Below are 16,576 nucleotides of genomic sequence, written 5' to 3'. Positions count from 1 at the left end.
CCTCAACCACCTCCCGTGGAAGCCCATTCCATACCTTTGGGGTCCTAACTGTCAGGGGGTCCTGCCTGGAATCCAAATTGAACCTTGGCTCCCTGAGCTTTGCTCCATTGGAACGTGCCCTGCCCTCCTCTGCTGAGGAAAATAGGTCTCTATCCATCTCCGTGTGGCACCCCCACATGTACCTATATGTTGCCAACAGATCCCCTCAGAATCTCCTCTTCAGGCTGAAAAGACCCAGTTCCCTCAGTCTCCCCTCGTATGGCTTACCCTGTAATCCACCATCCTTGTGGCCCTACACTGCACTGATTCCAACCTTGCTATATTGCTCTTGTAATGAGGGGCCCAGAACTGAACACAATACTCCAGCTGCAGGCACACCAGAGTCATATAGAGTGGCAGTAATACCTCTCTCGATCTAGAAGCCACACTTCTAGCTATGCAAGCAAGGGTGGCAGTCACCCTCTTGACTGCTGGATCAAATTGCTGACTCATGTTTAGCCTGCAGCCAACCAGCACCCCGAGGTCCCTTTCACAAGTGCTGCTCTCCAGCCACTTGTCCCCTAACCTGTACTTATGACACCCATTCCTATGCCCCAAGTGCAAGACCTTGCACTTATCCACATTGAATGCCCTCCTGTTGTCCCCCACCCACTTCCATAGTCTGCCCAGATCCTTCTGGATCCAAAGTACCTGCTCCTCAGTTGTGGCCACCACTCCCACTTTAGTATCATCTGAGAATTTGATCAGCAGACCGGTCACCCCCTCTTCCAGGTCATTGATGAAAAGATTGAACAGGATCGGTCCCAGGACAGAGCCCTGGGGGACGCCGTTCATCACTGGCCGCTATCCCAGGGCTTACCCACTAATAGTTCCCCTCTGCTTTCGATCCATCAACCATGCCCTAATCCATCAGACAGTGCATTGGTCTGTCCCAAAACGCCTCAATTTCTCAACCAGGAATATATATACACACACACAATGCCTACTCTGTGGATGCCTAATTATTCTAGCTATGGAGCATGGTGAGGGATGCAAAATTGTGACTGCACTGCCAACACATTGAGACTGCTACTGTTGCCTTTTGGAGTTGCAGCACAAAACAAAAACTCCGAGGGAAACAGAAATATTTTGTGTTTCAACCACAGCTAATGAAGAACTCCACCTCCACAAAACTGAGCATTTCTCCTTCCTCTGAATAAGTATGGTAAAAATGTCTCCTCACTTTCTCTGGCTACAAATAGGGTGGAGAATGTCAAGAAGCACTGCTCAAATATTAATATTACCTACATGAACTCCCAGGAAACTGCCAGTTCAGTCAGCAACCATTATCAGATATTCTTGATGGATTAGTACTCATGAGCAAGAAACACACACCTCCTGCCTTGACCAAATCAACCTAGGACCAGAAGAGACCAGTATGACAGGGGTGCGGGGTTAACTTTTAGCACTACATGGGCTATATGAGGTTGAATAGTGAAACCAGTTCCTTGCCCCACTTTACATACATGCCCATACCCCAGTTCTTTAACATGTTTTATTCTACTTTGGTACACATCCAATGTCAGAACTCAGTTAGGGAAAACTATATTAAAGCAGCAGGCCTTGGGGAGGTAGGGGGTAGATTTCACTCATATTTCCCATTTGTCATCTAGTGAAAAATTAACCCTAACCACCCGTGGTTTATAGCCAAGCCAGTGAATGCATGTTTAATAAAAATAAATGATTGCTTATCTGGTGTGCCCTATTGTTCCAAACTTAAGAAACATTTTTCAATAAAGTTCTGATTAATCGTGTCAGATTTATAGGAAAATGTGATAAACTCAGATTTATAATCTCAGAGATATTCTAAGATACGTTCCTCAAATAGTAATTTCCCCACTTGAAGACAGGCAATAATATTCCCAGAAGCTTCCTTCATCTCTCTTACAAACTGTGCCCACGGTCAGTCAAATTTTCATTATAACAGGCTGTAGGCCATGTGTAAAGTAGACATAATCTCCATATTCCAACATTTTGTAAGTCACAAGTAGGCGGCTTGTGATCCTCCAGATGTTTTGACCTACAACTCCCATTAGTCCAAGCTAGCAACCTCAGTGGTGATTGATTATGGGATTCATAAGCCAGACTATCTTTAGGGCCGCAAGCTGCCAACTCTTGCTTAAGCCTGGGTTCAAATGGTAGCCATTTTGGAAAGCATCAATATCCAGTATAATATAAAAATACCAATAGAGATCTCAATAAAATGTTTTAATGTGGAGTGTGTTTATACAAGAGACTCCATTTCAGTCCTGCTCACACCTGGTTTTCTGTCCCCCTACCACTCCAGCACCAATGAGTCAAACAGCGTTGGCCTTCTGCAGTCCTGAACTTGTTGGTGCCTTCCTCCTATGCAGAAATGGTGCCATGTTGGCTAAATAAGGATTGGCACATGGAGAACTGAGATCACCAGTTGTATATATGATGGTGGGAAATGGGTATAAATGCAGAGCCACGCTATTTAGCCCAAGAAAAGTTGAACTCTAAATGGAGCTTAGTTTCCACTGGTCTGTTAGTTCTAGAACTATGTATTACATGTAATTCCTTTTTCTTACCTATTGAGACAGACTAGTAGTTGACTATCATATCTTCAGAAGGACTATGAGAGCTATTCTCTTTCTCATGCATGTAAAAATGTGTATGAGTTGATGCAAACATTTAAATAATTTTATCTAAGAATCTGAATTCTTGCCATGCCCAGTGAGATGACTCTGTGTGCTAGGGCTGATCAGAATACAACCCAAGAAGATATTTCCTCTAATCCCTGACTCATCATTATAAAAGGTCCATGGAAGCTGCAGATACATCATGTACAGTGGCACAGGATCAAAGTCATCTGCCCTTCAGTAAGGATCTCAAAAAGCATGGTTTTATTTTAGCCATAGGACTCACACCTGGTGGAAGCAAGTAATCACTGTCTCTTGTGTGTGCGGGTGGGTTCCCCACCCCCCCAATAAAAGGGATTGCTCCTTATTACACTCTTCTTTTTGTACATTACCGTCTGTTAGTTAATTGACTTGACATCCAGTTAAGGCTGTAATGCAGATGGAGACTTTTGCATTCAATCATGTATATTTAATTGCTCCTGAGCATCCCCATCCCCCCACCCCATAATTAAAAATAGCCAGAAATATAAATTAGACTGTAAAGTAAATTCTCCTTCCAATATATCAAGCACATGAAGTTTTCCAGGTCCCAAGATTTAATCCTCTTTAAAGTACTTTAAAGTATGTGTACATTTTAGAAGAAAGATCCACTGAGTTGGCTTCTGTATGGGTATATTTTAAAAGTTTTGTAGAAAGGCCTTACCACTAGGGCATAGCTCTAAACTTAACCTCTAGGGATGCTTGAGAATTTCAGTCTTTGTGAATTCTGATACAAACTGACAGGATCTGTACTTCTCAGGCTAATATGTGAATGTTTTGGTGTCGTTAACTTGAAAAAATAGAAATGCATTAAAGGTACCTCTCTCTTTGAGAAATTACTTTCAGAAATGTGTGTTCTGAGATAAAAGATGAATTAAATGGGATATAAATAGGACTTTAAAAAAATCCACATGAACATTTGCTTTTAAACAGAGATTGCTATGAAAACCGGAATGAACAGATATATGGTGAACATCCACAAAAATGGAAATCATGAGTAAATCCTTTATGATCAGCAAACTTTTGTTTTGTTTTTGTTTTGTTTTGTTTGCCCCAGTCCAGCAAGGGAGATGCCTGGGCACAACTAGATATGGATCCAAGGCCAGATGTGCTTCTCCATCCAGATTCGACATGCATCAAAGTACCATTAGAACCAGACTGAAATTTTATTATTAAAAAGTTGTGCTACATTCATTCCTAATGAGTCCAGATGCATGCAGGGGAAGCTATAGCAACATGCAGTTTCATTTTGGTTTTTGCCATTCACGCACTCTGATTTATGTAGGTTAACTAGGGAAAAATGCAACCTGTTGGCTAAAACAGCAAGGACATTGCTCTGATTAAGCAAGAGGTAAACAGTGGTGGACTTACCATATCCCATCTCAGCTGCTGTTCTTTCATAATGAGGTGATAAAAGGCAATGATCTGACATGACTGATTATAAGATACCTAGAATATATGAATTGATGGAGTCAGTTCTCAATTATCAGCTGTAGGTATGGTGTGAATAATACATTGCATTGATTTAACCTAAATTCAACAGTTTTTCTGTAAAGTCCCAGAGAGTTATTTTGTGTATTTAAAATCAAGTGAATTATTATGTGATGAAGCAGAATCCCATGTGCGTGTCAGTCCCTGTATGGGAAATAATATGGTCCAATCATCCTTTTGAGGGTTTTTAAAAATTTAAATAGCTTCCCTATTATAATAATAACTTCCCTATTATTAGTGATCACCCTACAATCCTATTCTAGGAAAGGGAATAAGGTTCATAATTTGTGATAACCCTTGGATTCCCATAGCACTTTTCCTTGAAAATCAAATACAAATACATAAGTATAAATATAAATATCAGTGGGTGGACTCTAACCCATTTACTACAAAAAGCACACTTAAGCACACTCAGTTATGATATGAGCTAACAATGTTTAGAAAAGGAAGAAGCAGACACAAATTGCAAGCTTAATATCAAATTACAGATACTGCCAGTGCTTTCTACTAGCAGAGGTGACCCCCTGCTGGAATCTAGCACACCTAGCATCTTCCATTTACTTTTATGGTTTTGTTCCTCAGAATGAAACGTGATGATGTTATTTACTGTTCTTCATTTGGTTACTATATTTTTATTTTATCCCCACTTCTTACATCTATCCATATGTCTCCCCATCATTTGTCAGCCCTTTCTGACAGTGATCTCCATCCACACCAAGAGAATTATGCACCCTAATCTTAGCTATAGGTTGACAAGTACCTATGTACTCTCTGTACTCCCTTGAATGGCCTGCTTGCAAATAAAAGTCTTTCCCTTACTTCCCTTTTCTAACCTTCAGCTGTCCCCGATTTCAGTATATGCCACCTTAGAACATTCCGACACTGGTCTTCTCTTTCTGCTGCTGTTTGTGTCTACTTGCACCAACTTTACCTATGGTCCCTTCAGAGCAGGCACTTCTGGTGGAGTCTATCTTCTTTGCTCTTATCTATTTTGCACAGCCTATGCCTTTAGTTTATACGCTCTCCCACTCCTATTCTTACCCACCCAGTGGATGTGACATAGTGTTCAGGGTGGTTGCATGTGACTCCAAGAGCCATCTAGCTTCTTTTTAGATTGGATGCCACTGCCCAGCAGCCATGCAACTGAAAAACCAGGAGTCCTTCAGCCTGCTTCTCCCCTAACAATGAATGCTCAAATGGAGCTATCCCATCCATGAAGAGTTAGCTCTGTGACTGGGTTCAGACAACATGATAAATCAAACTCAAGGGTTGTGTATAGATAAAGTGTGGGTTGTTGTTGGAACATGGACTACCATGTCATGGGTTGTCTGAACCCAGTAACAAGTCATGGTTAGTTAACTATTGTTGGAATTGCCCTAATAAAAGTTTTAGCTTTATATTTTGAAATGTAGAAATCTTTGCCTCTCTTCCTTCAGCCCCCCCCCCCCAAAAAAAACCCTCAGTCATTGAAACTGCTTTAGCAAGGCATCAAAGATGCAGGATTTGAAGCACTTGTAACTGCTTTTGATATGAGCCCAAATTCCACCTAAATTCAGAACCAAAATTCCATCCAAGTTCAGTGCTAGGCCACCATTTCCCGCCACAGCAGCCATCTGTGTTACTTTCAGCAGACATCGGTAATCACAACAAAGTATTTTTCCATTGTTGCCCAAAGAATTAGTAAGGGAAGGAACAGAATATCAGATAACAGAGGTGGAGGCAGGATGTGAGCAACCACATTTACAACTTTCGTAAAAATAACAATGTGCATAAGAGGGCCAAACAACAGCAATAAAATAAAGGTCTCTCTAGCTACTGTGGGGGTGGCAGAACATAATAAATGCAGACATGTTTCAGAACAGTAATATTGTCAACCAATAGTGTCAGATTACAGCTGGCTAAATATTACAAAGCAACTGAAATGGAGAGCAATGCATTAAGGACAAAAACATCCTCAAATGTTCAAATATAACCAGCTTGTCAATAAACGTGCCTGATTATCAAGGCAATCAAATTGCAACAGGAGCTGACAGTGAGATGATAGAAGGGTTTTAAAAAATAAAAATAAAAACTAGCCCCACTTGCTTAGAAATTAGCAGATTTGCTGGTTTGTAATTGTCAGGGGTTGCTGCCTGAATACACATAGCATCATCCAACGTCTGTTGGCTTCAAGCTAATTAGCCATGAGTTCTTGTTTTTGGAACAAGAGCTCTGTACTGTGAGCTTTCCCAACTCAAGCATTTAACTGTGACTAGGGAAACAGCTCAGGGTGAGAAACATTTGAAGCCAAGCTTGCACATTGTTCCCTGCCTCATATCCCATCCTTCAACATAGAGCTGTTCTTTAAGGAGGACAGCTAATGTTTGTTATTTAGGCCTTCCTCTTGGAGAAGCTTATGGGGGGAAAGCCACTTGATTCTGTTGAAGATCAATTCTCGTTACTTTAACACAAATTGTGCCAGTCTCCCATCCCCATCCCATAGAAAACTCCAGACTGAGCTAACTGGGCATACCAAAGAAAAGAGAACCAGAAAAGACCACAGATAGTGTTCTCTCTCTCTCTCTCTCTCTCTCTCTCTCTCTCTCTCTCTCTCTCTCCGTAGCACATCAGTCCCAAAATACAATTATGCATTTTGGTACATATCAGTACCTAAGAGCCAACAGACAGACAAACAAAAACAAATGTTGGTTTACAAGAAAGAAAAGGTTAAGCATACAGTTTTCACTGAAGCACTGAAAGGCAAGGAAATGGTGAGTTAAGGCTCACAACACCTCATCCTCCCTAAGGAGGCAGAAAGTGCAAGTAAAATTCTCCTTCTGCCAAAGCAAACAAACTATGAGGGCATCCTGGAGACTGTGATATACAGAGGAGAAGGTGATGTTGTAGGAAACTCATAATGTGGGAAACTTAGAAGTGGCATAGGGCTACTTCTGTCTCTCTCTGCAGAGTGGTCCTTCCTAACCTGGAATAGTTCCATTTACAGACAGGAGTTAACTCGTAACATGGAACCTATGCTGTGGGGGTCATCTCCTTACCACTTGACAGGGCGGTACGATTGGCCAACCTGCCATGGATGAGTTTGAGGAAATGGACCTGGATTGCTCATGAAAGGGCTAGCGTATATGGAAAGAGGTATGTGTCCTTTGCCAAAACCCTGGTCCCAGCAACTCACCACTCCTCCCAGCCCTGGATTTCATGAATTCAAGTAGACATCTGAGATAGGCAAACGCTTGCATAAAGGGCCTTTGACACAGAAGCTTCCCTAAGCTCTGAAGCCCCAGTCACATGGGGTTCTAAAACCTGAGGAAGTCTTCACACCTAGAGGTCTGTGTGCAAATGCTTCCCTAAGTCATATGGCCATAAAAACATCTGCAGCATCTTTCTTTACACTTAACCCATCACAGGAACAGCTGCCTATGCTAACCCAACACCTTCACGAGAAGCCATCTTTCAGAACTTTTTGGAAGTGTGTGCACCCGTGAAGCTCGTGCAGCAAGGAGCGGGGACAGACTCGCTTGCAGGGCTGTTTTGAGGCCTTTCCAGGCCAAGCTGAATTGGATCGCATGATGAGACAGTTCAAGAGAGGAAGATGAATGTAAAAGAGACAGAGAGGAAATCTTCTGATTAGCCTCCCTTAAGTGGATTATGCTGCCCTTGCGCAGTATGAGCAGTCTTAAACCCACAGCATGCCTGCATAATGTTTGTCAAGTTATTATGCACATAGCCATAAGAGGCAGCAGGTTTCCAGTAACAGTCAATTTAAGTGGATGTTAGTTTTGAGAGATTTCATGTTCAGCTCATAATAACTGTTTGCCGCACAACTGTATTATTCAAGAATAAATAAACAGGCACTAAATAAGGGGACATTAACACAGTTTTATTTCCCATTTGTTGGGACAATGAGGTGCAGATGATTCTTATCTAATCAGTGATTTCATGAATGTCCTCCTACAGGAAAGCCAGATGCTGCTTGAGCATCTTCTGTGAGCAATAATGATGCACTTGAGTACACAATGGGTAATTACTTATTTGCCATAAGAATGAATATATATATATATATATATATATATAGAGAGAGAGAGAGAGAGAGAGAGAGAGAGAGAGAGAGAGAGAGAGAGTTTTCCCCAGAATGATACCAATTTGCCTTGCAACAAGTAGGTAAGCGACAGCTGAGACATCCACTGTCCAGTGATGTACATGCTGGACAGGGACAGTGGTGCCATTTCTGTACTTTCCCACATCTCTCCACATGGATGCCTCAAGTGTTCCACTACTCCTTATGGAGATAGCATTGCAGAAGCAATCCCCAAAATCTGTGTACTCACTGGCAAGTTTTTTGCACCACTCAGAATGTTTGAAAAAATTGAAAAATCCAGTTGATGGTTCTTGTTCGCTCTTATTCCAAGTCTGACTGGGCACCACACTTGGAGTGAAGATGGGCTTTTCCTCATGAAGCAGCAGGGGGGTGGGAAGCTGGGGCTGCCTTTCTCCGTAACAGCTAGCTAGCTATTAGGACTGTGCATTTTGCTTTGTATGAAGCAAGAATCCAAGACAGCCAACTCCAGTTCCAGTGATGCAGTAGAGCCAGGTTTTCCAGGCATGCCACAAAGAGTCTTTTCATTAGCAAGGGCACTGACATCACCTGCCAGCCCTCTCAAAATTCCCTGTTCTCTCTTAGCTTAGCTGTAATCCTCACCGTAACTGAGGGATGGTGCAGTGGAATGAATTTTTCCAGCAATTATAGACTGTTTCTTTCTGTATTAGAATGGCTTGGGTGGGAATGAGCCATTAAGACCCATTATCTTTGCATATACCTGAAGGAGCGCTTACATCCATATATGCCCGGCCGTCCCTTGAGATCTGCAGGAGAGGCCCTTCTCCGGGAACCCTCCATGAAAGAAATTAGGAGGGTAGGTACTCGGAGGAGGGCTTTCTCTGCGGTGGTGCCCAATCTATGGAATGCGCTCCCCAGAGAGGTCTGTCTGGCTCCGTCGTTATTTGTTTTTCGGCGCCAGGTGAAGACCTTTTTATTTAAACGTCATTTTAATTGTTAACAATATTTGCTTATTTATCTGGCCAGGGTGACTTCTTTTATATTGTTATTTATTTTATATTGTTAATTTTATATTGTTATTTTTGTATTTTATTGTATTTTATTGTGTTGTAAGCCACCCTGAGGCTTCGGCAAGGGGCGGCATAGAAATGTTTTAATAAATAAACAAATAAATAAATATATCCTACTTCCGGTGGAGATGAAACACCTAGAACTGGTTTGTTGTCATTGACCAACAGACCTGAATGCATTTTTGGCCTCTCCTTGTGGGATGCAGCGATGGGAATGGCAAAGATGGACACCTGTACTTCAAAAATTACAGAGAGCCATTTTGGCTAAAGGGGTGAGATTGAAATCACTGTACTACTGCCCAATTCAGAAATATTTGGATCATCTCTGAATTGTGGTTTCCAGGTCCAAAGAAGCTGCAGGGTAAAGCTACCTTGTGAAAGGCCTATTAGGAGATACTTGCACCTTAATTCTTGACTGGATGTTCCTCCACGGTTTGCTTGTTCGAGTTATGTTGCAATATCCCTCTGGAAGGTCATTTTAGAAAATGCAGGATCTACTGAGCCAAGATTTCTGTATTTGGGATGAATACAAAGCAATGTATTTTCCTGTGAGATCTGCAGGTAAGCTAAGGACCAGATGGAGAGACCAGAAAGACTGCTGTATCCCTTGCCTACTACTTAAGCACCGAGAAATTATCACTATGGGTATTATTATGGTATTCTCTGCATCACAATGTTACCTTACCATTCTGGTGCCAGTGAATGCCTTTGTAAAACTGGTTCACTTTATTCTCTGTGTGGGGACCCAGCTGACCCCCAAAATCCCCAGGATTTTTCTTCACCTATCTTCTGCCTGCATGGTATTCTGTAATGTCTGGTCTCTGATTGAGAATCCCTGTTCATAGACTGTTTTTGGAAATCACTTTTTCAAACATACCCCCCCCCCCCCCCGCACCACCACACCATACTACCCCTAATCATTTAGGCTGATAGACATGACAAAACAGATTCTGGAGCTACATCTCCAGTATCACACAATCACAACTCATATCACCACTAATCCCTGCCTCCTCCAGTCAATATGAACAAAAAGGACAATCAATAAAAAAGACAATCAGACATGATTTTATCCCTCTGCCTTTACCTCCTCCATGTTTTAATTGAAAACACTTTGTATGAATGCTTCTGAAAATGGCAAATAAGATTTGGGAAAATATTTTACACACCTTTGCATTTAAACTCACAACAACTTATGTCCTGAGATTGTATTTTTGTAGTTCTTGTTCTAATATGGATGGAACTTCATCCCTATTTGGAATGAGCTCTCATCCAGTCCATTTCCAGTTCTGTACATCTGTTCAGAATGTCTGCAGACTCATTTGGACCAGACAGAAAGAAGAGGTCTAGCTCTGTCATATTAGCACAATGGTGGCACTTGATCTGGAACCTGTTCCTCCCTCTACAGAGTGCCACTGCCCAAATATCATGGAACAGAGCACCAGTCTCTCAGCACCATCCTCTGGGATCCATTTTGGCCAGATAGGAAGGAAGCCCAGTCTCCTAATTCCCATCCCAAACAGAGTGATTCAAGAATGATTTCCAACCTTGGGTAACTAGAATTTGTTGGACTACAACTCCCATCAACCCCATACAGTATGGCCAACAACAAGACCCAAAGCTGAAAATCACTGATTTAGAAGGCATTCCCTATTTTCTAGGAGCTAAAGAAGGGGGAAATGTTCAGTTTTTCACTATGGAGACTTGATCTAGTTAATTACAACTGCATACAGAGAACAAAGACCCAGACATCTTTGTCTGGGTCATGTTTACTTTCTACTGATTGTGGGTTAATGTGGGTGTCCCAGGGCAATTCCCAAAGGCCTTGAATGTCAGAAGAATGGATAAACATGGTTAAGGAACTGCTTTACTCTGATCAACTTGCTTTGATGGTGCCCTCACGAGGAAGGTCATATCGATGCTTCAGAGCTGGGGATGCTTCTGAACATTTAAAGCCACTTGAAGCGTCTAACTCATACCTGCATTCTTAAGAATGTGGACTGATACAGCCAGCAACACAGGAAGCTACGGATAGACAGAACACCAGGGGCTTCTGACCACTTGTTCATCTTGCCCAGTTTTGCCTGCTCTTTCTGGGAGAAGCCTATTGCAGCTCCAGACAGAGGTTTTTCCCTGCACCCGTTCTCTGATCCTTTTAAATGGGGATGCCAAAAATTGAATCTGGGACCCTCTATAAGCAAACCATATGCTCTGCTACTGAGAGCTATGGGGCCCTCACTAGAGCACCTATTCTACTACTCTGCAATGGGCCCTTTTGAAATGGAGACAGAAAAGGTACTAAGTGGCTAATTAGCACAACCAGGAAATGAGCCCCAGGAAACTAGATGGGAGAATGGAAACTTCACTTGTCTAAAAGCATCAGCATGACAAGCTGCACCTGCAAATGTAGGTATCCAAAAGTCCAGTGAATAATACAACTTCCTATAGGTATTCCCCAGTTCTCCAAAGCACTTAGACACATGCTTAAATTTAAGCTCAAGCACTCACATGGAATTCACTGAGGTGACTCAGGTTAAGTGGGTTTCCACCTCTCACACATTTATTGAAGGTCAAATTGCTGGGGTCTTTTCATTAAGGCCCTGGAGTACTAAATGATGAAAAAATGTCAGCATCTCTTCTCTTGCATAAATTTCTAGCCCTCAGGGCTATGCATAGCAATGACAGTAGCTCCAGCCAGCAGGGACATGTTTGGATATAAAACTGGGTAGCACGGATTGAAATCTCACCTTCACATGGCTTGGATGGCCTCTGGAATTTCATTTGGTTGTCATTTTGTAAATTGAGAATGACAACAACAATATTGGGAATAGCAGTGGCCCAATACTATCCCATGCAGTTGTTCTTGGGAACATAAATGGAAGCAGTTTGTATTCTTTTTTAATAAGAAAAGGCCTGTATTTGAGGCCACAGTAGGCACCTCTGATGGGAAAAGAGGACAAAAATATCGATCATATATGTATTTTATTTATTTAAATGTATACCTTCTTTAAATTGCTTCTAGGTGAGTGAACCAAAAATATATCATAAAACAGCAGCATATACAATAAAGCCATAATGTTAATAGTAAGATGAGGCAGCAATTATTCAGTGGGCTAAATTAAATTAAAAGCCTGGGATTTTTTAAAACGTTTATTTTTAATGCTTAAACCACACTTAAAAAGACAGAAATTAGCTGCCAGGCACATCTCTGCACAGAAGACATTGTTTAACTAGAATCTCCACTTTAAAAAAAGTCCCTTTCTTTGGTTGCTGCACAATACATTTTCCAAAATGAAAGCACTTGGAGAAAAGCTTCCATAGAAGAATTCAAACCACAGGCAGACTGCTCCAGGAAAAGGTGCTTTTCCAGTTATTTGGCCCTGGCTCAAGTAGGGTTTTGAAGTACCACCAGCTTGATTTAGGAGCAGAAACAAAGGAGCAGCCTGTGTAATTCTTGTAAAATTAGTGAACAATTGACTGTACCTCATAAACTTCTGGTAGCTGTATTCTACACTAATTGAAGCATCTGAGCAGTCCTAAAGGGCACCCTGCCCTCCACATATGTATAACACGTATTTCTCTAAGCCAGACAGTCATTTACCAGCACACACATTTAATCAGTGTGTCCAGATTATTCCTGGCCAGAGAAGGCGCAATTGGTAAAACTGCTTAAGTTGGTGTAAGACACTCCATGCTTCTAAAGCCACCTGGGCCTCAATGAAAAATCTGGATCCAGAAGCACCCTTAAACGTTGAACATTCAAGAGCAGCCCCATTCAGAACAGGTTACACATCTGTTCCCTAGACTAGAGTTAGGAACGCTAACCCTAACCCTATCCATGCCTCCATCTTGTCAGAATTCAGCTTCTTGTTTCTTGGTTCTCCTCTAGTCCATTATCCAGTGCAGGCACTGGATCTTAAAAAGCCACAATTGGTAAAATGATTTTCTGGTAGGAATCACTGGTCTTCATAGCACAGCGGGAAGAGACACTCCCATCCTGCCAGAAACCATCAGGAAGCAGAGAAACAGAGCCAACTGAAGATATTTTGCTGCCTAGTCAAATTTATTTTCACAGCTAACAAAGAAAGTCCCTCAAGCACCTCTACCTAGGAATACATATATACATGTATGTATATATATAATCCCTACACAGCTTGGGTCAGCAATACTTGACAGAATGCCTCTTCCAACCATCATGTACCTGGATACTACCCTCAATACCTGAGGTCTTCCTCCAAATGCCACCTCCAGGGGATGCTTGTTTGGTGGAGACAAGGAGGAGAAGCTTTTCTTTGGTCGCCCCCAACTTATGGAGTGATTGTTTCAGCACCAGGTTAAGACTGCCCTCTGTGCCTGGGAGCACATGCAGGTGAGGGGCAGTACCAGTGGTTTTCTTAGCAGGCCAAGTGATAGGGACTGATTTTAGCTGTTGAAATGTGGTTTTAAATTTCTCTGGGTAATTTTATGATAGTTTTTATTGCTGCTTTGTTTGTTGTACTGCACTGTGTTGTATCTATTAACTGTTGCTAACTGCTCCAAGACATTTAGCTATTGGACAGTATGGAAACTATACACACACACATCCCAATTCAATGCACTTTCAGGACAGCCAGTTCAAACGTCCTGAGGCAGCAGCCTCACTCGGCCAGCATAATGCAATTTGTTTCTGGTAAGGGCTGGAGTACTCCCTCCCCCCCTGCTCCCCCCCACACACACACACACACAGCAGTCCATGTGCAGCAGTGGCCAAAGCTTCTTCCTAGCAAACTACTTTGCTTAGTTGCTACTTTTTTTGGACACAGGCCTGCTGTTTCTTGATACTGATGCCAATAAATGTGACTAGTTGGCAGTCTTGCACTTGTCTGTGGGGCTGCGCTAGGTTGATTAAATGTGGGGCTTCTCCTGATTTGAGATGGCTGTTCCAATTCCCCAATGCAAGGAGTACAATCTTGGAGGTGGAATAAAAACAATGCGTGCCCTCCCCTCAAAAAAAAAAACCAGCACTGTTGTAGGTTTGCATACTGCAGAGGGTCTACTTGGGTCATTCTCCCCAATAAAACTGATGAGGTTCAAGGCACAAGGTACCCCCCTGTGGATCCAAGTGTTCAGCCTTGCGGCTGCTAACTGAGACTTCCTGGCCCTACCTACAGAAAGGATGGCTGAAGGTGGGGAAACTGGGGGAAGCCCTACTTGAACGAAGCTAAGGTGCCCCATCACCTCCCAACCTTTAATACTAAAGATGGGAATTTCAGTTCCTCCTTGACAGAGCTGCTGCAGCACCTGGTAGATATTTCCTATGGCAATTAACCACATGGAGATTTCTGTTTTAATATGAGGAGTAGTATATATATCTATCGAATGAATGTGTGAGTGAATGTGAACAGTCGGTGATTATGCTTCCATTTGCAAGGCTGAGAAACAGTCTCTGGCATAATGTCAGAAGACAGTGAAGCATGTAGCATGTGGTGCAGTGAAATAAGTATACAAATAATGGCCATTTGAGATATGAGTGGAGGCAGATTAGAAAGACTAACAGGCAAGAGGAAAGCCTTGATGAGCAAGAGCAAGAGATGCAGCCATGCCAAACCAATTAAAGATGTGTGTGTGTGTGTGTGTGTGTGAGAGAGAGAGAGAGAGAGAGAGAAAGAGAGAGAGAGAGAGAGAGATGGGTGCCAACCTGATAAGGTGTGCACAGGAGAAAGAACAGTGTCAAAAACTAATCTATGGATTGAAATGAGAAGTAGAGGCAGAATGCTATTGTTAAGAGAGAGATGTATGTATCTCAAGGCATTTTCCCATATGTTTCTAAAAGACCTGTTTTCTCCATAAAAAGAACTCATGTGAAAGGATCCTTCCCTTCCTCATCCTACAAAGAGCAAGTTTTAAACATACGTAGCACAAGTCTTTCTGTGTGTCTGAGGTGTTGATTCTTTTCTTAGTTTAGAACTGAGCTACCTGTCTGCAGGCGCAGCCTCTTCCTTTATTCAACAGAAGCAGAGTGTCAAGTTTCCTGGGCACAGGCTTCTCAACCATGTGTTTGACATCTGCTTCCCATCTCAACAGGTATCTCTGGCTAGAACTTGGCTCATATGAAGAGAACTACAGACAAGAGCAGGCTTTAGAAATCTCCAGATGGCAGAGATATCCCCCTTCCCAAGATGATGCAATGAAAATGTACAATATGCATCACAGTGAATACTGGGTCTGTCGATCTGTTATCTGGCTAATCCCTAGAGCAGGACCCTACCTGAATTGTCTTGTTCAGGCTTCTGGCTTGGTCTCCGGAGAGGAGGGGTGCTAAGGAGAAGGATGCCAGACTCTTTCAACAGAGGTCTAAGTTAGCCCCAGGGGAACGGAGAAGAATGAATAAAAATGTGCCTTTCTTCCAGCATTCATTTCACATGGGATTTTGCCAAGGCTTTCTCAGCTGTTGATGGAATACCAATGAGTCAATCCTGAATATTCAGTAGAGGGCTGAGAGTCTGCAGAAGTCTAAGCATGTTTCTATAGTGCATTGCCACAGCTGCATGGGTCAAGCTGACCCTTGCTGAAATATGCCTGCAAGACTGGCAAAAACCGGGTCAGGCATGCCCTGCCCAGCACTTTGCTTCACTGATTTCAGTGGGTAACTCAGATGAAGTCAGAACTGTATTTCAAAAAGCAAAAAATGATAACAAAAGATGAATAATAGTGAAGATTGAGAAAGGAGAGACTGAGAGAGACTTTTGTAGGTGTACCTTGGGGTGATTTTTAGCTAAAATCAGCATTTGTATAAGATTCATGGCTGTTTAAAGTACCCCGACACTTCTATGATGGAAGCAAGTACAGGGGTGGAAATCATGAGTATGGGTTACTTTTTACTTGCTCACTTCTTTCTGGTTCTGTAGGATTTTTGTTAAGAACGAGAAGCAGAAACTGCATGTATCATTTATGCAAAGTTGAACTTAAATGGGGCTAGAAAGCATCATTTCTTCATTTTTAATGTCAAAGCCAAGAATTTGTTTTTAATGTTTTCTTTAGCACCAATGATCAATTATAACCATGACAAATCATAATACTGAAAAAGCCATATTAGCTAAAAATATCATCTTGCGAAGTAGAGCTAATCAATCAAAAGGTTGGCATTCCTACCCACTCTAAAGGCTGTCAGTAAAGTCATCTGCTATTTGAATAGACCTGTATGTTTGGGTAGTTAATACATTTGGTGAGATTAATTCACTTGGCATTCTGCTTGTCATTGGTGCTAGGGGGAATTAAAGAACTGTGCCATATATTCCAGCTAT

The sequence above is a fragment of the Varanus komodoensis genome, unplaced genomic scaffold (assembly GCF_004798865.1).
Source record: "Varanus komodoensis strain SLA01 unplaced genomic scaffold, ASM479886v1 scaffold32, whole genome shotgun sequence".
NCBI lineage: Eukaryota > Metazoa > Chordata > Lepidosauria > Squamata > Varanidae > Varanus > Varanus komodoensis.
This window is presented reverse-complemented; position numbering follows the sequence as displayed.